Source organism: Cavia porcellus, unplaced genomic scaffold, assembly GCF_034190915.1.
Source record: "Cavia porcellus strain 051 isolate PalLab524CR breed Dunkin Hartley unplaced genomic scaffold, mCavPor4.1 scaffold_4, whole genome shotgun sequence".
NCBI lineage: Eukaryota > Metazoa > Chordata > Mammalia > Rodentia > Caviidae > Cavia > Cavia porcellus.
Genome location: NW_026947487.1, coordinates 50,412,885 through 50,436,206, shown reverse-complemented (window position 1 = coordinate 50,436,206; position 23,322 = coordinate 50,412,885). Strand labels below are relative to the sequence as shown.

At 39.9% G+C, this 23,322-nt stretch overlaps 1 long non-coding RNA gene across 1 annotated transcript; it reads left to right on the top strand.

Annotated features, from left to right (window-relative positions):
* The first annotated feature begins 641 nt into the window (after positions 1 to 641).
* Positions 642 to 23,322, top strand: LOC134475584 (uncharacterized). The gene is made up of 2 exons (XR_010046757.1): positions 642 to 730; positions 21,762 to 23,322. It is a non-coding gene; the product is annotated as an uncharacterized LOC134475584 (long non-coding RNA).

Sequence of the window (23,322 nt, the reverse complement as noted above, 5' to 3'; positions counted from 1 at the left end):
ATGAGACTTTGAAGCTAGATGTTGGTGGTCACGTTCCCAGCTGACACACTCAGGTCAGTTGTGAGTTTTTGTGATGCCTTGGTACTTGGAGACCCATGGTCAGGTGCCCAGCAAGGTGACAAAAGTCAATTATGCAAATAGGTATGTCTGTCAATAAGGTACAAGAATAATAATTAATGTTTCTACCTTCATCTCAGCAAGGGACCACTGGGAGGAGGAACACGGTGATTAAATAGAGAGTGGGAGGAAGGAGAGGAGACAGAGAGAGATGATACTGGCAAAGAAATGGGAAGTATTTGAATTAAAGGCAATACATAGCATAACAAATCACCCTCCAACTGCACAAAGATTCAAACGCAGTAGGAATTTATTTATTTATTTATTTTTTACCATTTTCCAACCCGAGGAGTCTGTGCTGGGGATCTGCTCCTTGCCAACCCCTGAAGAATTGAGATGATGGAGGCTCTTCCATCCCTAAAACCTAAGATGTTAGAGCTGAATCCGCCTGAATAGCTAGAGAGGAAAGAATGTGGACCATGACAACAGGAAGGTCCTGAAAGTCAAGGGACTCAGGCGTGGAAATGTTGTACACCACTTCCGTTTCCTGCTAATATAGCTCAGTATTCTGATCACAGCTAACTGCGAGGGGCCCAAAGGGGGACGACCTGCTTGTCTGTCAGAGTGAGAAGACGACCTGGATTCGGATGAGTGGAAAGCATTCTCAGCACTGGTGAGTCTGTACTTACACTCCACACTGCACTATATGAAATGAAAGTGTGGTTAATAGAGCATCTTTTGTTTTAACATTTCCAGATACCCAGATGATTCATGGTTAATACTGAAAATTTTCTTTCTCTGCTAACATCATGATGCTGCAGCGCTCTATCCTGAATTTGCATGTCTCTGTTATTTTCTCCAACTAGAAACTTGACTCTCCACTCTGTTTGATGAAAATAACTTCCTATAAAAAGATCTAAGGATTCCCACAAGTATAGCTCAGTCAGAAACTTTATTTAGCCCCTTTAAAGTGGAAAACCATTTGGAAAATAAAAATTTGAGGATGTGATACTATAGATAGAAATTGTAATTAAAACAAACAAGTGCAAAACAAAACAAGAAATTAGTCTTCACAGAAAATTCAGAAAGAACTAGAACACGCAGTGTTTAGTGGCACTATCATCACTGGTGAGCAGTGACTCTTAACACATTGCTGGGTTAACCCACCCATCTAAGCATCAAAACTCAGCCAGTCACACCAACTATGGTCACTTCTCAGTAATCAAAAGAGGTGCTTTTCTCTGGCCCTCAAAGTAGGGAAGAGCTGACACTATTTCCCAGCGTGACCATCTTTCTCTTCCTCTAATTATGTTCCTCTGCTCTGGAATTCATTAACCCGTCTCCTTCTTTTTCTTCAACAATTACCTCGATTAAATGTTTTCCATATTGATTGTTGCTTTCCATCATCTTAGATGTCCTCCCACCACCTAAAAGTAATAATGCCCAGTGTCCTGATGCCGTTCGCCTGCTGACACTTCCTTTTTGTCAATGCAATTATTTCATGAGGACATACAATGAGTTGCCATGCACTCTTGGCTTTTGAACTCTGAGTTGCAAACTTTCTTTTCTTGTGATTGTTCACGAAGCAAGGCCAGATGTTGTGCACTCAATCCTGTAATGTTTCTCATTTACCTTTACTCTGTAATTTTCCACCTCATTATTCCTTGCCCAAATAAGTGCAATGACCAATGACCCCCTAACTAAAATTCTTACCTCCACGTTTCATGTCCATAGTTCATATTCTTTTTGCAAAGTGACCATAAATCATATATATGGTAAACTCACCTCACATTAATCTAATGGAATGAAAATGAGAGCATTTTCCCATAGCATGAAAATACATTATAATTTTGTTCAAAAGTTTATCCTACAGGAGAAGTCTTCACTTTTACCTCATTCTTTTTCTTATGCTTTCTTTATAAACCATCATCAAACCTTTCATATCTATCCTTGAGGAACCCAGTTGTGCATCCATACTACTGTGTACAGCACACGTACCTAGCGCAAGTGTTAGTATTTTCAGGACAAAAAGGTGGGTGTCTGACTCTTCATAACTGAAGCCCCTGTTTATTTTGAGTCTCACACTCACCTCAATGGCATGAATTTTATGTAGTCAAGTGAAGATTGGTTCAGTCTCCCTAGAACTGAGCTACAATGCTGGAGATATTTTCGTATCAATGAACAGGGCTAAGAAGCCCTGGTCTTAGTTATCTGGTCCTTACTAAAATTTATGGAGAAGGTGATGTCCATCCGGCCTTGCACACACCTGTTGAGCTCTCAGGTGCAGCATCCACTTGGTGGGTGGCACACATTGTCACCTGCGAGTACATGTGTTCGCCCGAGCCTTGTGGCCTCTCTTTGCAGCCTGTCCCTGCAGTGGGACAGACTTTCCGTTGCTGTGGGAAGCACCAGATGATCAGTGAGTGCAGTCTAGGACACTAGTGCAATTTTGAGGGATGTATGGGGCCACTGGTGCCCTTGTGCTGCTCACACCCATGTTGTCTTCAAGTCCAAGTTCAAGTCACTGATGTTCAGTGAGTTCTGCAAGCTGCTGCTTTTCTTCTTTTTCTGTATGGGATTTGGGTCACAGATATTTTCTGCTTTTACACTCGTACAATGATTTGGGTGGTAATTCATCCTTTAGTGGAGCTGGTGATAAAAGAAGGGTGTGAGGAACAGGAAGAGAACTGGACGCAGACTCACTTTCTCATCACATCTTAATTCTCTCCTCCCCTCTCTCTCCCTCTCTCTCTCATTCTCTCTCTCTGTATCTCTCTGTCTCTGTCTCTTTCTATGTCTCTCTTCACCAATCCCAGAGGACAGCAATTGGTTTATTTAACAAGGTATTATTTCACTCACCTTGGGATGTCACAGAAAAATAACCACTGGTCAGGGAGCTGAAAACACAGCAGTTTACTTCTGAAAACTCAGAGACTAAGAAGCCCAAGACCAAGATGCTGCTGGCCAGGTTCTGGTGAGATGGTCCTGGGGGGCTCAGGGCCACAGCCTTGCTATGTTCACAGGACAGAAGGGAGGCAGATTTCCAGTGTCTCTTCCTCTTACGAGGGCACTAATCCCTTCAAGGAGCCCCATCCTCATGACCTCACATAAACTTCGTTACCACCCCCACCTTGAAATATCTCCATAGGAGTTTAGGGGGACACAGACATTCAGTCCACAGCAGCACTTTTCTCTCACATGGAGCTGGACATCATCTCTGAGTATCAACAGGCCACATCTTTAAAAACTTTCTTACAAACTGCTTGAAATGAGCAGTTTTGCTAGTTGTATCTTTCCTTCCCTGAGCTGGTAGATTTGTGAAACGTAAGTTGCATGTGAAAATGAGGTGAAGGCTCAAAAGAGATGAAGGAAGGACTGGAAATCAAAAACTCCTGGCTTACTATCTTCAGATAACCTTCAAGAAAGGAAGTGGGTACCAGAGGTCATTCCAGACATGTAGAAAAAATCACAGAGTCTCTGAATTTCTCATGGATGCTGAACTGAGAATCTAAATATTTGTGAAATATGTTGAATTAATGGAAAAATCTATCTTTTTTTGTATATTTACTACTTTTTTTAACCAAGTCATGTAAGAAATAATAAAATCTGATTTAATTGAGTAGCTGCTTAGTATTCTATTTTTATTTGATAAATGAAGCAGTTACTAAAATATTATGTTTAAAACCCTGGTAGGAGTTTGTCGTTTAATTTGTTTCATTCTCTTATAAGTGTTCACAACCTATCAGTACATGCTGAAATGTCTATAGCTTAGCTATGAAGTGAAAGCTTTCAAAGTATTGTTTTTCTCAGTGCCACATATTAAAGGCTTAAATAGCCAATTCTAAAGATACTTGAATGTTGCTTACTGTTTTACAAATGCTTTTATAACATGTAAAAATGACATTTATTAGCTCCCTGGTTATTTTTCTTTATGACTGTGAACAATGCAGCCCAAGGAAAAAAAAGAAACGGGATTGCATGCAAAATCTGAAAAGGTTACAGATAATTATCTAGGAAGCAAAACAACCAACCAGAAGGAAAATGAGAGAAATAAAAGAAGGGAATTAAACTGGGACCCAGTGCAAGGCATTCAGAAAATAGAAAGTGCACATCTCCTCTTTTGTTGGTTATTTTATCGGAGAGGACCAAAGTATCATTTTAAAATTAAGAAAATGAAAAGATTCATCATCTTAGAGGAACTTGAAAATTATGATGAAGATACATGATTGAGCAGTGATTAGCAACAGGAATAAATTGAAATTCTTTTTAAAAAATAAACAGCATGATAGAAGTTGTTTTTTTTATTTTGTTGTATTCATTCATGGGTCATATGATTATGAAACAATATGTAGGATTATGGTTTCCGTATGTGCTGCAACAAAATTACAATTAAAAGCAAGAAAATATAGCATTAGCAATAAAAAAGCATGGTTTCAAGTGCAGATTTGTGCTCCTTTTTAGCAGTTTGAGCCTGATCAATTTACTAATTCCTTTGGCTCTTGGTTTTATCATATATAAAAGGGAATGATGAGGAAAATGATAAAATGTCTCATTTACCAACTTGATGCATAAAACATTTAGTGTGTTAATGCATATAACCATGCTTTATAAATTGTTAATTAAAGTAAAATGTCATATATTTTATATTTCTGTCTAAGAATTTTCCTTTGCATTTGAAATTCTGCTAGCTTTTCCAGAAAACACCAAGAGCTTGAGAGAAATATGTAGCAAATGTTCGTGTAAATTATTATTTGACTCAGTTTTTCACCTTTTCCACCCACCATGCTCATTGAAGTGATTTTCATCTCTTCTGTTCCTGAAGTCTCTCATGCCATATGATATCTATCTATGCTGCGTTGAACTGCACTTAGAAAATTATTTCTCCACGGAACTCAAAGAGAGCTTGATACCACGTGAGGCAGGTATTACTGTAAGGCATTGTGACTGAAAAGAAAGGAAAGCTGCTCATTATGTCAATTACATTTATGGGAAGCAAGGGAACCCAGTTTCCCATCCCTCTTGTGAATTCTTTCAGTAAATTAAATTATGAGCATGCAGACTTGTTTAATTAACAGAGTGCACTGCAACTTGGAATCATACCCTCCGCACTTTGAGAAAGCACCACATCGCAGCTTCAGGGTTGGCTTTCCTGGATACTCCATCACAAACGGCCATGCATGGCCCTCAGTTTTGAGACAAGGGAGTTTCACTGTTGTCCTGTTAGGTCAGACATCAATAAACCCGGAGTTGACAATGGTAGACTGGGCTTAGGCGTTCAACAAATATGTTGGATCAGAAGAAAACAGTCTAGAAACATACATCATGCTAACAGTGTGGTATTTTCCCAGTAGTTTTGGCCAATGATGAACTGCTCTATACATAAAAATGCCAGAGATTGGACAGTAGCTTGTAACTCCTTGGTATAGTTACATTGTGTGATTGAAGCTGATTGAATCAACGAAAATAATCTGAACAACTCTAAAGTATTTCTGTTCCTAGAGGTCTAAAAATTCAATTTGGCAAATGTTTGTTGAGTTTGTGTTTTATGCAAAACACTTCCATATACTGCTGGATTGCTGAGAAGACAATTTTGACAACTCACAGTCAGCTAAGGCTGAACTGCAAACCTAAACTCTACAAATCTATGTGATCTGTACCTAATAGGAATGTTTGCAGAATGGGATGGGAATATAAATTCAAAAGTAATTACATCCATCTGAGGAAGCCATAGGCTTATAGCAACAACGACCATGGAAATTTATATAATCTAAATATTCCCACTAAGAGAACAGTTAAGCTCAAGTTAAGAAGTGAGTCTCCTGGGGAAAATTGTGCAGCTCAGCTTAGGTAATAACTGGAGATGGAGCAGAAAGGAACCCTAATGTAGTCAGCAGTCGATGATGGGAATTCAAATAATTTTAAGAGTTGTAGGTACCCAGTGAGGTATTTGCATGAAGACTGGTGTTATCATACCTGACTCTGTATGATCAGGGATCTTATCTGATCATCCAATTGCATGTAGAAGGCATCTGCATGAGACAGGACAGGGGCACTCAGGAAATTACTTTGAAGGTCATGTTGTGGAAGGGGAGCAAGGGGGCCTGGAGGATGTGGTGCTGATGGAGAAGACAGAGCAAGATACGCACCTTATTGTTTGGTATTGGAATCCATTTTCTGGCCCTCTTGGCAATAGGACAAGTCTTACTTTTTTCTGAAAATCTACCTCTCTGTGTGTGGTTTGAGGAGCTGAGCTGTCCACCTCCAACTGAGGAAGGAAAAATCACTTGCACATTTCCTTCAGGAAGACATCTCAAGGGATCAGAAAGAGACATGAGCTCTCAGCAGAAACCTTGGGGCATGCTAGTGACCCAAAGAAAGGTATTTTATACCTCGTGCATGCGAAGGTGTCCAAAATTGTGAAGTGCTGGGTGATTCACTGGGAGCGAGATGTAGATCGGACATGAAACAAGGTCAAAGAAATGGAACCAAATGATCCTTTGGATAGAGAAATGCAAGAAGTATTTGAAAGTGAATGCTCTGAAGTTAAGAAGGAGGTTGGAATCATTTGCATACTTGAAGTATTGGTTCTGAGCCCTATTGACCAAGGAGATTTTTATAAACAAAATCCAGGGGGTCAAAAAAGAAATCTCCAGGAGCAATGGTGCTTAGGAATTGGTTTGCTTGTATGGTTGGATTACTTGAGATTCTCCCATCCTCATTTATAACATCGTAAAGTTATATATTTGTAAAATTATCGTATTTTATGTTTTTAATGTACATATATTCTTCTTCTGAATCAGCTAAGAAAATTGAAGGAAAAAGTACTGTCTTGGTTGAAGATTACTGGGGAGAGGAGAGCACAGAAACCTAAATTTGTGTAGAAAAGCTTTCAGGGAAGGGAGGGGCTGTGGTAGAAGAAACATTGCAGGGTTCATGGAGAGAAAATTTCTGATCATCAAGGTGTTAGTAGGCTGCAATATTTTAGCTGTCTTTTGAAGGCTGACTCAGATTTCAGCATTAATAGTTGGGCTTGAGGAGAAAAACAGGAAGACAAATGTTCTCTCCTAATGACAGGGCCATTTTCTGAAAACTTCTTGACAGGTCATCTGTTTTTCACCTTCTTGTTGAACCTTTTTGTCATCACACACTGTAGGGGAAAACCACTTCAGACCCTGGTCTTGTAAACATTTGTTTACAGTTTCTAACAGCATGATGTGGAAAGATCCAGTTCTAAGTCACAGGGCACTATCCACAGGGCACTATCCATCAGTGAGCAACAGCCCAGAACTTTCCTCCCGTGATAAAGACGGTGAGATATGCCTCTTTGATCTTGCTGTAACCAAGTTTCAACATTTATGCTAGGGAAAAATTAAACACTTTCTGTAGGAAGATTCATCGAAGGCTTATTTACTGCAGGAAAAAATAAGAGCAAAAATCCTTGCATAACAAAACAAGGATATGGATTAAAGGAATCATAAAATATCAGTATAATGAGATTTATGCAAGAAATAGAAACAATGTAGAAAACTGATGGTGTGGAAACCTTTAAAGTATGTTGTTCAGTATTCCCAGCTATGTGTTTATTTCTCTATGCATGGACATATGTATATGTGTGTGGTTACATAAGAACACACAAAACCACATTTTTTGCCGTGTATTTTACAAAATATTGAGACACATAACAAAAAGCTGGCATCATTTAATTCCTGGGTTTACAGTTCATGAGTGCTATTTCTTGTCTTTGCTCATTTACATTTTTTATTGAATCTGCAATGGAATCTTTGTGATATGTCTCACTGGCTGTAGATGAATAAGAGGGAGATTGTTGGCCAATCAGAGCTATGGGGGACATGTTTGTCATCATTCCAGATCTGACTGTGTCCAGGGAATCTTACACTCTGAAGAAACAGTGTCATCACTTCAGGTTGAAACCATGTTTCAAAAAGCAAAGCACAGTGACAGTGCAGGCTTTAACCCCATCCCATCTAAAATTATTTTAAAGACCTTGTTTATTTGTGTATTTATTTGTTTATTTATTTTTGTGCCAGGGATCAAACTCATGACCTTGTGCTTGCCAGGCAGCACATATGCTGCTGAGTTAAATGCCCAGCAGGACCTTTTATTTTTAAACCATGCAATATTAAAGTATTCACATCCTTCTTTGACTTCTTTTTTTCCCTATGGTTTCAATGGGTTCTGATCTTCTGTTTCTTTGAAGACTTCACCATTTCAAAATCTCAGTGACTCCACATGAACACTGGATCAAGTCCATGGTTATGTCTCTCATGTTCAGTGCAAGAGCAGTACCATGAAGAACTGCAACCACCCTTGGTGAACGGCATTAATATTGTAGGGACAATAAAATGTTTTTGTATCTTTGAACTTAAACAGAAACCTGGAATATCGTAGTCCTCTCCTGGCTGTCCACTTACAGATTCAAGTTGTTGAGGAGCAAATAGCAATATGATAGTAACTTTATTAGTCTTGTAACAATAGTGGTTTCTATAGCAATTTTTACCAAAAAAAAAATGATTATTTCACTTCCTGTTCACTTTTTCTTTCAAATACCAACTATGACCATTTGACAGAAAAAAAAATCTCATGGTTTTTCTCCATGTTTTCTTCAAAGAAAAAGAAAATCGGTATTTCTCCCCACAAAGAAGGTAGATGAAGGAGGAAGCATTGAGTGAACTTGCTTCTCAGCCCGAGTGATTTACAGCAGGCAGTCGCATTGCTGCCTGAATCACACTGGATACTGGTGCCTTAAAGCAAAGAACTCTCAGGTGCGTTTCTCAGACACCTCAAGGTTCTGCAAATGTCCTACGCCTGCAGAAGTAGGGAAGAAGTGGAAAGTTAAGATTCATTTTCTTTAAGATTCATTTTAAATAGCCCTCTACCAGGTGGGATTGAAATACATACCAAATGGTTACATTTAAAAAAAATTATTACAGTAAAAGACATATTGCCATGACTCTGTTTCTCCTTTGCTTTGAGTGCACTTAATCCATTGCTCTAGCCCCTTATGAAGCAGTTCTGGAAGTCTCCTTTCATGAGTGTTTTTTACCAGGTGTGACCAACAGTGCCATCAGTGCTACTATCTAGTGTCAAAGACAGATAGGTGGAACATTAACTTACTCACCCAATTTGGCACTGTGTGAATTCTGACTTTTTCCCTAAGTCAAAATGACCATGAAAGGGAGTTGCTTTGAATCAATTCAGGATATTAAGGCAGCCAGGACAGCATAACTAAAGACAATCCTGAAAGAAGACTTCCAGAACTGCTTCAGAAGTGCCAAGGATGATAGGATGAGTGTTCTAAGAAAGGATGTGTATTTTGAGGACAATTAATAGCAAAGTGTCTTTAACTGTGACAATAATTTCATCATATGTTTATTATAACTTATAGTTCTATAGTTCTATTATATCTTTTTTTTGCCTTTTTAAAATAAAGGTTAAATATGGTTGTCTTAAAAGTTGGTCAAAATAATCAAGACAGAAAGGAAAATGAAAACAATTAGATTTACTCTTGGAGTAATAGAATGTTTGTCCTATTTGATGTAAAGAATGGCTTAGAACTCAGCTCGAAGGCAACCGAATTTTAGGGCAATAAAATCCAACCACAGAAGCAGATTTTGGAAGAACAGTATTTCAGGCAAATTTAGCATTTGGTCTCCTCCATCCCTTCTCAATCGTTCATGATGTCTGACTGTGCACTGAGTCTCTGTGATTGCACCATCAGAGGAGCCAAGCTGTTGCTCTGGACCACAGCCACTTCAGGGTGACTCTGAGACACGCTACTCCCTTGTAGGAACAGGGATGCTCGGGAGAGGACAGTGCTCAGAAGAGTGGACATGGAAGAGGATCCCGGAAATGTCAGGTGAAACAACTCACTTGCAAAGCAAAAAGGCCACAGATCCACATGGAATATCTGAAAGTTCACGACCAAGACCCTTGCCCTTTTAGCCTCTCAGAATGTTAGCTCAAAGGATGCGCTGTGCTCATCCTTGTATTTCTTAGATTTCTGGTTTTGTGTGTATTTGTGTGTTCATTAAAACTCCCAGGAACGTGAAAACCAATTGTAAAATGCTTCTATATTTTCTAAATCATGCACTGTTCAGCCCAGCTGTTGTGCTGTAGCTTGTGTCTGTTGCTTAAAACATGAGGCTGTTTGGTAGAAGAAGCAGTGGTTAGAGAAGCACTGGTGATGATGCACATGTGGCACTGAGCTGTCCCGTGGGAGCCATGGTGCTTTGTGATGTCAGCTCGCTTGTCCTGAGCAGGTGAGGGTCTTCCACGATGTGACTCCCAGGACTTTGTGATAGGCTACAAAAAAGAAACCAGAAATTCCTTAAGGTACAGTCCTACCTTCACATATTCTGATCAAAAGAATTTAAATGAAATCAGGATTGGATTTATATTGTTAGGATGTCTTCAGTTGACTCTGATATTTAATTAATGCATATATTTTTTTATATTTAAGCTGCTATGGAGATTATATGATACAATATATACTATGTATAATTATATAAACTACATAAACCCACCTAATACCTATATAGTTAGTACACGCTATATCAATATGCTATCTTCTCATACTCAATCCTCTCTCTCTCTCTTTCTCTGTCTCTCTATCTAGCTAAAGCCAATAAGTCTTTCTTTAGCTTTATAAAAATAATGGCATTATTGACTTCTTCCGTGTGCCTATGTTGAATTTATCACAGAAGGTAAATAAAAGATATAATTTTTGTCCCCATGAAGAAAGTAATAATTATATTCTCCTGCAAAGAATAGGGTTTTCTATGGACATAAGACAGGTTTTTGTGCTTATGAAATTGCAAATCCAATGAAGTTCGCCTTGTGTGCTATACTGATGTAAGCCACAAGCCATGTGCTATACTGATTTAAGCCACAAGCCATTTCTACTTTTGCTTTCTATTCTTGTGTTTTCAACTCTACTTTTGCCCTCAAAACTGGGCAAAGCTTTCTGATAAGCACAGAGATTTCTGTCCAAGTGGTGTGTCTCCCTCCTGACTCCCACTGTCAGCTCTATGTGACCTCCTGACCCTGAACCCAGTTCCTCCAGCAGCCAGGTCTCCCTCTGAGGGACCTGCAGCCTCTTCCTTCGCACTTTTAGCTGAGAACCCAGTATCTAAGCCAAGCATTCTTGGGTTTCCTTTCAGTCTGGCTCTTCAATTCAGTCTGGCCTTTCACTGAAAATTCCCCAAGAAGTTGACCTCAAGTTTTTACAATATTCTGGGGTATTTTTCCCTGAGTTTTCATATCCCCAAGGATTCCCTCTGTTCTTGCTAGCCTTGCCATACAGCTGTGTAAAATACCTGTCTCCTCTTTACTAATCATCTGTCTTTCCTGGGGGACAGAGAGACACGGCATTAACACATGCTGGGGAGCTCCTTCAAGCAGTCCTCAGTGTCAAGTTCAGGACTCATGTTTCATCTATGAATTTAAGGATACACATGGCTTCATTTTCAACTTGGGAAACCTCTCTTCATGTTCACACTATTCTTCTTGTTCAAATTATTAACTTGTAGCTTAAGGCTGTGGGAAAACTTGCGCCTGAGACGATTTGGTTGGGAAAACAAGCGCACTCTCTGTTCTGTTTTCCCGGCTTCATTGTTTAGTCTGCTCTTTCTCAATATTATAAGAGCTCATTCTGAAAACTGCTGACACCATTATATGTAATCGAAACAAAGAAGGAGTAGTATCCTGGCCCCAGTTCAAAGACACTTTTGATTCCTGTTGTTAGTCACTTCTCCATGAATAAGGCCACTTACAAAACTGACACATATGTCAACGTCTACTTGACATTATCTATTAGAAAATCAAACATGTCACACACATTTTTAAAAATAGATTAAGCTGTCCCCACTGTGTCCCACAATGTGGAATCAAACTGAGCAATTTCCGGCCTAGGTACAGTAGGCAGATAAGGATTAATGACTATGAAACAGAAAGACTGCATACTATAAAATACAATAAAATATTGAAATATTGGTGAAGGTAAGTGAAATTGCATTCATAATTAGGAGCCAAGAAAATCTGGGAGAACTGAAAGTTTAAGAAAAACCACATAGACTGGTAGGAAATAATGCTGTTTTTTTTTTTTTTTTTTGTTTGTTTGTTTTTTGTTTTTTTAGTTTTCTAGTAATTTGGAAGAGGGATTTCTCTGATTCATGTAGATTTTTGTTTTGTGATTTTTCCTAGAAAATTAATCTGCTTTTGTGACCTTGCTAATGGGATCCCAAGGCAGCCGGCCTCCAGGTTTTGATGATATCCAATTGTGGAAAATCTTTGGGGAACATAGGAATGTCACGAGCTAGGGGCCCTAGAATTCTCTCTGTTGAGCAATATATAGTGATCTTTCTGAGTCCTTGCTTTATTGACAATAAAACATACGAATGTTATTTGGGTACTTGTTGAAATCTCGATCCACTTCATGGCTTTAAATGTTTTGACATCTTATGTGTGGAGTGGAGCCTGGACATCAGCAGCTTTTATAAAAATTCCAGGTCATTTGGATGCAGGCAGCACACAGGTTCCTTGCTGGTAGAGACAGAATCCTAAGTTTGTTTATCATTTGCGATGAACTTGGTTAATATTCTTGACCTGCAAGTCTAGCAAGTTATTTTGTCTCTATTATCTTTAAGAATGCATGCCCTCACTACTTAGAGCAGTTATTTATTTTTCAATTTGTATTTCTATTTTATAAATGCTTGATGTTTATATTCAGCTTGGGGAGTGGATACAAGCATAGAATATGTGTGTCTTTAATCTTCTCCATATCACTCACTTCCCTCTGTTTCCCTCTTTATATTGTTGTCATGTTTTATTTTTAGCTCAAGTTTATGACATAAAATATTTCTATGCATTGTGGGTATTTGAAACCTGTACAGGACAGACTGGTATTCTCTAAGTATCTTCCACATAGTTTGGTGACAGTGATTTTGGAGACTCCTTTGCCACATATCAGGGGTTTTATCCTCAAATATGATGGGGAAATACTGGAAGACAAAGTGCACCTGGTTCAATGCTTTTTGGTCACCTCAGACTAAGAATGTGCTTGCAGAGTCTTGAAAATCACTAGCGAGTATGGTCCACAGTACCTTCCCAAGAAGTGCAAGAGATACAAAAATCTGCTGGGATCTCGCATGCAGAAGGCTCAGGCAGTTTCTTCTGTTTTTTCCTTTCATTTTGTTTTCCTTTATTAAAAACAAAATCAACACTACTAAATGAAAGGTTGCCACAGACTCTACTGGAACAGAGTTGAGGACAAACAGCATAGACCAAGAGCCCAATGGTATGAAATTCAGGCTTTTCACGAAGTCCCAAGCTGAAGTAAATGATCACAGACTTCATCACAAAATGGCCACAGGCTGTGGTCTTTGGATCATGGTGTTCTGACCTCTGGTCTAGAGCTGGACCATGAACACCTGGAGAGAAGAGCCTTCACTTAGTTTATTCTTCATAATTTATATTCCTCCCTGAAATAAAAATTGGGAATAAACTCCTGGTCTTCCCCAGGCATTTGCTAAGAGAACGTTGAAAGACTGTTCCTACACTCATTCCTTCTCCAACAGTTTGCGGGCATCTACTCCACCCTGGGTGCCCCCCCCCGCCTCCCTGTTTGAGCCAGGCTGGCACTTGATACATGTGCCTGTGCATCCTCCAATTCAGGCTGAGATGATAAGCTGAGCAGTTTTAGGAGATTTGCATTAGGGATTTCGCTACACGATACCTTGTCCCCAGTTGTAGCCAGTTCCCACATTTTTGGGGCTCAAACATACAAGGCAGTTGATTTTTAAGCTAAGAGTTGAATATTTATCAGCAGTCCTTTTTGTTCGCCTTTCTTTCCTCTGTTCAGATTAGGTCAATAATTTTGAAGTTTTCTTTGTAGTATTCTGCATAGCTATCCTCACACAGATTTGAAAGAAACTGATTGTCTGTAATATCCATGCAACATGTTATGTAGGACACAGTCCATAATAGACCTTTAGTAAGTCCTCAAGGAAAGAGAAATACTTCTACTGCTTCAGTATACTGGGATCATTTAAAATTCAGTTTTTAAGCAAAATGAGATCTGCAGATCACTTTGGGAAGTTTAATACTCATTCTCATTTCCAAAATTTTGCATTCATTTTCATAGTACTTTAAATGCTCATTTTGCAGAAGCTATGAGAGGGAAAAGTGGCTGCAGAATATTTTCTTGTCAGATCAGAATAAGCTTAAGTAAAGTATTGATTTTATTCATTAAGTCTGTTGTAAAGTGTATGAAAGACATTTACTCTCATAAATGACTTATCAAAAAATCATACCAAAAAGGTAAGAGAGGTATATTCAAAAATGCAATGATTTGGAAAATATACAGAAGTAGATTCCTTCTTAGTGTAGAGCATTTTTAACTCTGTGTCTTACAGTATTCATTGTGGAGGTGGAGATGTTCTTATATAGTACAGACTGCAATTTTTTTTGTAGACTTGACCACTTGGATAAGCAAATTATTTTCTGGAAAGAAAGTCAAATCTATTTAAACCTGAAGGAAGGTGAGGGCCACTCAAGATATTATGCCTAAAGGAGACACATACAAATTGCTTAAAATGAGCTGCTAAGAAGTAAATGGATCAAAGAAAAGAAGTGATCCTTGTTGATACAGAAAATATAGAGATTGATGATTATGCTGTATCACATGAGCACATTAATAAACACTCCTGCACTCAGGTTGTTCTCTTAGGAGATGAATGTCCAAGTAATTTCCTACACTTCTCACTTGAGGTTAGGTTTATGTAGGATTTATTCTTTGTAAAGTGAGCATTTCTTGATGGGTTTAAAAAAGCCTTGATTTCCTTTTTAGATTTCCACCAACAATTTGGCAGAAGTAACACATTCTTCTTGTAATTATATTTATATCTCTCTGTATTTTCTAAATGGTATTTGTTATATTTCTTTCTCAGGGGGGATTTTTTCCCTTAAATGTATTTGAACAATAGGTCAAAAGCTAGGAACGATTAAGGAGTCACATTTGGTGTAACGCCCTGTGACAGGGATTGGCTTTCTCAGGTTCTTCTTTGTATTCACCAAGGATAGTAGAAGCTACGAAGCGCCCACCTTCCGGCAGCTTCCTCCCCGCTGTCTTAAGTTAGAATTAAGAATAATCATATCATAGCCCTCATTGACAGTTTAAGTAAGGTTCAGCGTGGACTTGATGTTTTAAAAACAAAGTCAGTAGTACTTTATTTCTTCCACTACTGTCAAATGTACACACTCTCCAGAGTGGTTCCCACATTTGAGCATCTGATACTAAAGTAGCTTTTCCCACTCATGGGCTCTTGGGGGCAGACACTTTGATGAACTCTTACCTGTAACACATTCAGAATCAACCTAAGGGAGCAAACAGCCAAGTGTGAAATGTGCACACCTGCTCACCCTGCAGCCCCACTTCCAGGGATTCATCTATTCCAGCACAAACACAGCGAATATATGTATGGGACAGCATTATGATTGAGAACAAGGTTGTCCCCCAAAGCCCCAGGACTCAAAGGGGGACTGGAAGGTGGCTGAATACCGGGGACATTATACCCATCTGTGGGCTATCTTGTTAATGAGCTGGGTAACTCAGGGTGCTCTTGGGAAGGTCACCTGGACAGTGAGGTTGTGACTGCAAGGCTGTGGCTCCCTGCCCAGGGGTTCCCTGTTCTCTCTGCTTCCTACTCACCCCAGGAGAGCAGCTTTCCTCCTCTGCAAGATCCATACCAAGCTGTCCTTCCCTGAGAGCCTGCTGACTGCGCACGCACCACAACATCTAAAACCCTTGTGCCAAGTGCACCTCTCCTTCATATGGTGGGTTTTAGGTGCTGGGTCTCAGTGTTGGAGCAGTAACTGAGGCAGATGGTCATGAAAGCATTGCAATAGCAATGACAAGAGACACTTCAATGCCTCAAGGCAGGAAAGGTAGTCCAAACAGAACCGGAAATGAAAAGCAACTTGAGGAAGAGAATCCAAACTCAAATGATCCTGGGGCCCTGTAGGGGATCACCTGGGGCCTGGGTGATATGTGACAGCTGACTCTTGTTCTCTGCCCTGCTTGTCACAAGGGGAGAACCAGGAAGAACTGAATGCCACGGGATCCTGGTGCTTGTCAATCATTGCCGTGCAAACATTGGACCCACTTGGTCAGAAATTTTAATTTTTTTCCAGAGAAAATGACTAGATTTGGATGCTGTTGTGCATCCTTGTTTGTGTATGTTGAATGTTTTTATTTATTGACATGTACTGATAGATAAGGAGAACATGTAGACCAATTTTGGTCAGGTCATAATACATATCTCTTTTTGTCTAGATGTCAAAAAAGTTATTTGTAATTTTTTTCAATTAAGGCTATTTGTCAGGTTTAGAATTTTTATTGTAATTGGTATGCATTTGTAGGACAGCACTCACATGCACAGCGGGGGTTTGGTACATGTGCAGAGCAAATCTTAATTCTTTGTGCACTCCTCCCCCTCTCCTCCTGTCTTTCTCCCGCAGTCTCTCTGTCTCCTTTCATTTTGCAAAAGATCTGTCTCCCTGCTTACAATAATCTATACTTCATATTGCTCTCAAATTTACTTATATTTTGGGTTTCTCATAAAAGAGAAGCCATGTGATATTTAAGCTTGTGTGTCTGATTTATTTCACTTAGCATTATACACATCAGAAAATTCAGAACATTGTATTGAATTACGACAGTGGTAGTTTTGCAGAGTAGTTGGAAATGGCTTGACTGAATGTTATCACACTTGATGCACTTCTGTGATGTTTGCTCATCTTTCAGTGCGTGGACCGTGTACATTTTTTATGTCCACCCTGTAAATAAATAAATAAATAGGCGAGGCATCCCATAAAGACCCATGATATAGGGGAAACGCAGTCTCACAGACAGCCACTGGTCCTACCCCTGTGACTTAGCTTATTCTAACACTCTAGAATGCCATTTCTTTCCCTGAAAAACTGAGATAAGAAGGTGTGGCATGCGTATTAGCAAGGACTATGCACGCTGTGTTTACCTCTGCTTTACCTGTTACTCTTGCTATTCCTTTCTTTCCTATTACTATCAAACCCTCTGCTCTTTGCCAGTGCCAAGAAGCATGTGAATTGTATGTACAGAATATTTTAAATTCAGATTTTTCAATGTGCTTCTTTATCAGCTGGTGGTAAATAACAAAGTATGTGTCTGCCTTTAAGAATGATTCTGCATTAAAGGTGCAATAGCTCTGTAATTGTTTTCTTAATGTAACAAGGGATGTAGGAGATGTTACTAATCTTTTCATTTGCACTTTTGGTAAATGCATTTCAGTTGTTTTCTCTTTCCGTAACCCTTCTGACTTTAAGAGGTAACCTTCATTTTAATAATGGATAAAAATCAATGCAGAAAGTGCTGTTGAAACTGTTTAAAAGTATAATCATGAGCCTCTAAGTTATTTTTGGATGGTGATAGAGATTCTTCACTGAAAAATCTGTCCTCTTGCATATTTAATATTTAAGTGACCAATCGAAAACAAATTTTAAAACAAAATTGAAAATTTCATGATGTGAGGTGACTTGGAATATAAACATTTGTTTTCCTCTGTGAAACTGAAATTTAAATTGAGGAATGCATGGAATTATTTTGTATTAAAAGAAACGCCTTGCCACCACTTTCTCAATACACGCTTGACTCAAAAAAGCCTCCTTCTGTGAATTCCACTTTCTATAATACTTCAGTATGAAAACCATAAAATAAACAAAACACATGAATGTCACTCTTGCAAGATATCCAGGAGAAATGTGATAAATGAAAGTTAACGTCTACACCACACAGAGCCTCAACAGCTCAAAGCACCAAACAAATGGCTAAATTCAGTAACTGATTGCTTTTGTGTCTGTTTCTGTGCTGAGGATTGAAGGCAAGGCCTTACGTATGCTAAACAAATGCTCTGCCACTGAACTGTGCCCCAGCCTTTAGCGTGATAGTTTTGAAAACATTTATTGAAATGCCAGTATTGCAAGGGAAAGATAAGATCAGTCATTTTACCTGAGAGGAAGATGATCTGGAGTCTTCACGCTGGAAATGTCACTTGCGTATTCCCACTCACCACGTGCTGGTGACAGGTGTGAAATAACACCAGATTGTGAGATGGTAAAAGTTTTCTCTATGACTTTTCAGCAAGTGTCTCAGCCCTAGGAGGGACACCCACATCTTGATGCTGTCCTGAGGCTCCCTAGAGCTCGCTGCTGAGGACTTGAGCCCCCATTTTTGAAAGTGAAGTTCTATGCATTGTTACATTGGTGGTTATTCATTCCAGCAATGCTAAATTGTCATTTTATCCATTTTTAGATGAAAAATGAAACCACAGAGAAATTTATGAGCTCATGAGTAATCATAAAAAAGCAGAGCAGAATCTTCATCCTTATGAGATTGCAGTGCATCTGGACATAGACAATAAACCCATAGCCACCAAGTGTATGTTAAGCATTCGGAGGGGCTAAAGTTCCAGAGAAAGGAGAAGAGGACTCAAAGTGACTTTGGTGCTACAGAAGCCTTAGGGCTCATCCTTACCAGGGGGTGCAGACTCTGGGCTCAGGGTCAGTTGGAGAAAGGCAAGGAGAGCAGATGCAAGCACTAGGAACATGGTGGCTAAGGAAAGAGTGCAGTGAAGGTCTCCAGTGCACAGGGAGACTGCAGAGAGAGAGAGAGAGAGAGAGAGAGAGAGAGAGAGAGAGAGAGAGAGAGAGAGAGTTCACATGGTGGCTGAAGCAGAGTGCATGGCAGGTGCGGGAAAGATCAGTCTGAGATCAGAGGGAACTCGGGGCTGCTGGAGTAATCCTGGGTCCATGAGGAATTGGAAATTGTGTTTGAATGAATGACAACTCCCTGGGGCCATTTCTACAGAAAAAAGGACACCAGCCAAGTTTTAAAAGATAAGTGATTATGTGTGACACTGAAATACTGAACACACATCGCCATGCATTTGCTTAAATCCACAGCATATGCCACATCAGAGAGAGCTTAATATAAGTCACAGACTCTGGTTGACAGTGACAGACATAGGACTGTGGCGCTGGGTGTTGGTAGAGGGGAGGCTGCGCATGGGGACAGGGACTCAGGACCACCTTGTCATTCCCACTTAGCTTTACTGTAAACGTGAAACTGCTTTTAAGTACGAAGCCCAATTAAGGCAAATGACAATCAGCAGCTTTTCTGATATTTGTCCAGAAGGTGCAAATGCAGCTCCCAAGGGACAAGCTGGATTCCAATCATTGTCCTTTCATAAATAGCAACTGTGTGCGTGCATGTGTGTGCGTGTGTGCATGTGTGTGTGCGTGTGTGCGTGTGTGTGTGTGTGTGTGTGTGTGTGTGTGTGTGTGGTTAAGAAGCATCAAGCTCTGAATATTTTGAAAGAACAACTGACTGTATGCATGCTTAATGGGCCTCAGGAGTGTATAGAGAAAATGAAATAGCAAAAATGACTTGAATATTTTCGGCCTGAGAGATATAAAGACTTGTGATGCCAGGTTCCCAGACCGAGAGTAGAGCAGGATTTGTTTCAGGGGGAAGATGAAGAGGGGAGCTGGCAACTTCCCTGAAAAAGGGGATGCACTCGAGAAGTTAAGGGGCTGCTCCTCAGATCACAGAGGTGTGCAGATGGTAGAATTGAGGCCTGGACCTGAGCATCTGAACTCAGACTTCAACTCTGACAGGAGGGTTTGTGTCTTAGCCACTTTTCAGCAGCCCTCAGGGAGAGCTTGCACATACAACAGACACACAGTAAGCGCTGAAGGCCTGGGAGCAGAGCACTCCACAAGGCTGACGCGTGGTGATTTCATTTCCCATCCTTGGCCTGACATGATGCAGGACATCTTGGAGGAACTCAGAGATATGAGGAGCTATTGGGTGTTTCACTCACAGTTTTAAAACTGATACAGAAATCCTCAGACATGAAAAGGTTGAGCAAGGTACTGAAGACGGGTACAGTAAATTTCCTTTCCCACGGCAAAAACTAGACAAGTGATGGATGTTATTTTTTGCATGAACTTAGGGATGTGAGAACGTGTTTCTCGTGAGAGGGAATTAGAATGTACATCAAACACAAAACTGAACTCAGACTCTACATATTTTGTCAATAAGTTAAAATTTGGGGTGAGTTATAAATGTTTTACAGTCAGAGAAAGAGCAATTTATAAGAAAAAATGTAACTTCTAAGAAATACATCCATGTCACAGGGGATTGTGATGTGGTCCTATAATCCAGCTACTCCTGTTAGCCCAGATACTCCTGTAATCTCAGCTACTTCTATAATCCCAGCTACTCTGGAAGATGAGACAAGAGGTTTACATGCTAGAAGCCAGTCTGAATGAATTCGTGAGTCTCAAAGTAAATTAAAAAGAGCTGGGGTTGACACTTTTTGGTAGAAATTCCCTGGATTTGAACCCTGGAGAGAGGCAGGGGGTGAGGAGAGATCAGTGCAGACTCTAGAACTAAGAAAAGTGTTTTCCACAACAAAAGTTACTCTCTTTTATACAAAGACAGAAAATATTGATAAACAAAAGCACCATTTAAGACAAAGCATGTCACACAACAGTCTTAAAAGTGGTAAATATCACATGCCTTGACCTCCTAGCGCAGTGGTGGCGAACCTATCACATGTGTTTCATAGTTACGTGTGTGTTAACACTGAAAACTCTGGAAGGTTCACCATCACTGTCCCAGTGGATGGCAAAGTGGCTTCTCTAGATGAAGACTCACAGATTGCATGAAGACTCATATTGAAACCCATAGTGGGGTCCTGCAGTCTAGCAACAGTGATTCCGAATCCCTCTGGATAGTCCAGCCCCTGGGACCCTCCTGCTGAAACACGAGCCAGGACACTGGAAGCAGAGCAAGGAGCTCGAAGCTGAGTCCAGAGTCCCAAGGAGCATGTACACTCAGCTGGGCTTTAGGAAGGGACCTTTGGGACTCCTCTACAATGGTGTCACAGCAGAAGTTTGTATTATGTGGGGGGCCAGATTGAATGCATTGCTCAAAGTGGGAATCAGCACAATTCGAAGAGAAAAAATGCAATGGGCAGGTTATTGTCAAAAGTTTAATATCAACAATAATCAAAGAAAGACAAACCTAAGACCCCATTCAATCATCCAATGCAGAATTTTTAAATATCTGTGACATGCAGGTACCAGGATTACAGCAGTGAATTGACTCAACAAAAATCTCCACCTTCACAAAGCCCACATTTTTGAAGACGATGAAAATTATAAGAAATAAATAGTAATCATTTAATGTGTTCTTTTATATTTTGTATTAGATGAAATAGTAAAAGTGGAAGAAAGGCAAATGTCTGGGGAAAAGAATCACTGGGCATGCCAGGCATAGCAATACTAAATTAGGCCAAAGAACAGACTTTCAGGAAAAGGAGAGGTATGCAAGCAGACCTGAAATTGCACTCTATTCTAAATATAAATTCAACAACCCCTGAGCTCTGACTGTGACTGGGAGATTACAGTCCTCTGAGTACTGTGTTGTGGTTTCCTCATTTGCAAATTATGGTTCAAAATATTTCCAGTCTCTTCTGACTGTTGACAGGAACAAGTAAGATAATAACAAAAAGTGATTCTACCTTGTCTCATATGCAGCAAGAACAAGTTTACACTGATTTTTTTTTTTTTTTTTTTTTTTTTAGAAAACCACTGCAGATTGTTTCATGATGGTGAAGACCACTCAGTGCCTTTGTGAAGATGGAACCCAATAGACACAGTTCAGAACAAATTCGACTTAGGCTACCTTCAGTTCAGAACAACTAGAATTCTACACTCTGTAATGAAGAACTCTGCAAATACTTTGTGGTCTTCAGTGCTGCTTCATGTAGAGGTCCATGTACCCGGCACCTCCAGCTCTTGTTCAGGCTATGTATTTGTAGAGATACCTCAAAGGTACGCAAGCAAAGTTTTTGGGCATTCAGGAACATCTTGAAAGAGGATGGAACCTGGCAGCAAATGTCCCACCAGGAGGGGCAGAGCGAGTACTCAGGCAGTCTTGGCACACCTGACAGCCAAAGCAGCTATTTCCTTTTTCATGCAGCTGAGTTTTCTCCATTGCTTATTCGATCGTCTCTAGTGTTGCTTTCTGAAAATCTGTAAGAGGAGGTAGACCTTTAGTCCAGATATCTTATTGTGCTGAGTATCCTAGCTCTAATCTAGTTCCTCCTTTCCTCACTGCTGCTGACAACAAAACGGAAAAGTCTCCAGCTGCTTCTAAATTCTTTTCAAAGAACACAAACAGTGTAGCTGCCCAGTACTCTAAGCAGCATGAGAAAGACAAATGAAATGGTTGGCATGTCTCTCACAACGACATAGTACACAGAGAACACAGAGCAGCACAATAATAAGTACTGAGCTATCAGTTGGAATACTTGCAACAGAAATCCAGACCTAAGTAGAAAAACAAAACCTTCATAGATACCTAGCAAGAAATTGGAGGAAAGGTAGCAATGGAAAGTGCTTAGTTAGAGATTCTCAGCTGTACCGAGAATGTGGGATTTCTCCATTGTTCCTATTTGCCATTTATCACTAAAATGTTGACTTCTGTGGCTTATAGGACAGCGGTCACCTGGCACGAAAACATGACAGTACTTGTACTATGCATTTCAAGAGCAGTAATTCCCAGCCATACATGGCAGTTCATGCCTAAATTAGTTAAGGCTAAATCAACTCGAAATTCACATGTACAGGGCCACCAGTCACATTTTAAAGCAGAGATGCATACATCACTGGTGGCTGTCATACCACACACAGCACAGGCCGAGAGAGATCTTTGACTTTCCACAGAGCATTATTGTGGAACATTAAATTTTAGCAAAAAGGATGAAAGTCTTCCTATGTTGCTTTCTTAAGAGACAAGACGTTTTCCCCAAACTCTCATAGCAGACCTGTCTTTATAGATCTCTGAGTAGAGCTGATTTTTATGGATTTTTGGATCAAGATCCTGAAAAGGGAAAGATTGTTGGGCCTATCAATCTGGCACAGATGTCTGTGTGGCGTTGGTGTCTCAGCCACTCATGGAGCAAGCTACACTGTACGACTGTGTTCAATAAAACTTCATTGATATAAAGCGGCAGAGGGCCAGTCTGGGCCCTCCTGCTGTAGATTGTACACCTCTATTTTAACGTGTAAGACTGAAGTCTGTAGTAGGACTTCTTTGGTTTGTGTTTTAAGGATTGGTTAAACACGTCTTTCTCACCTTCA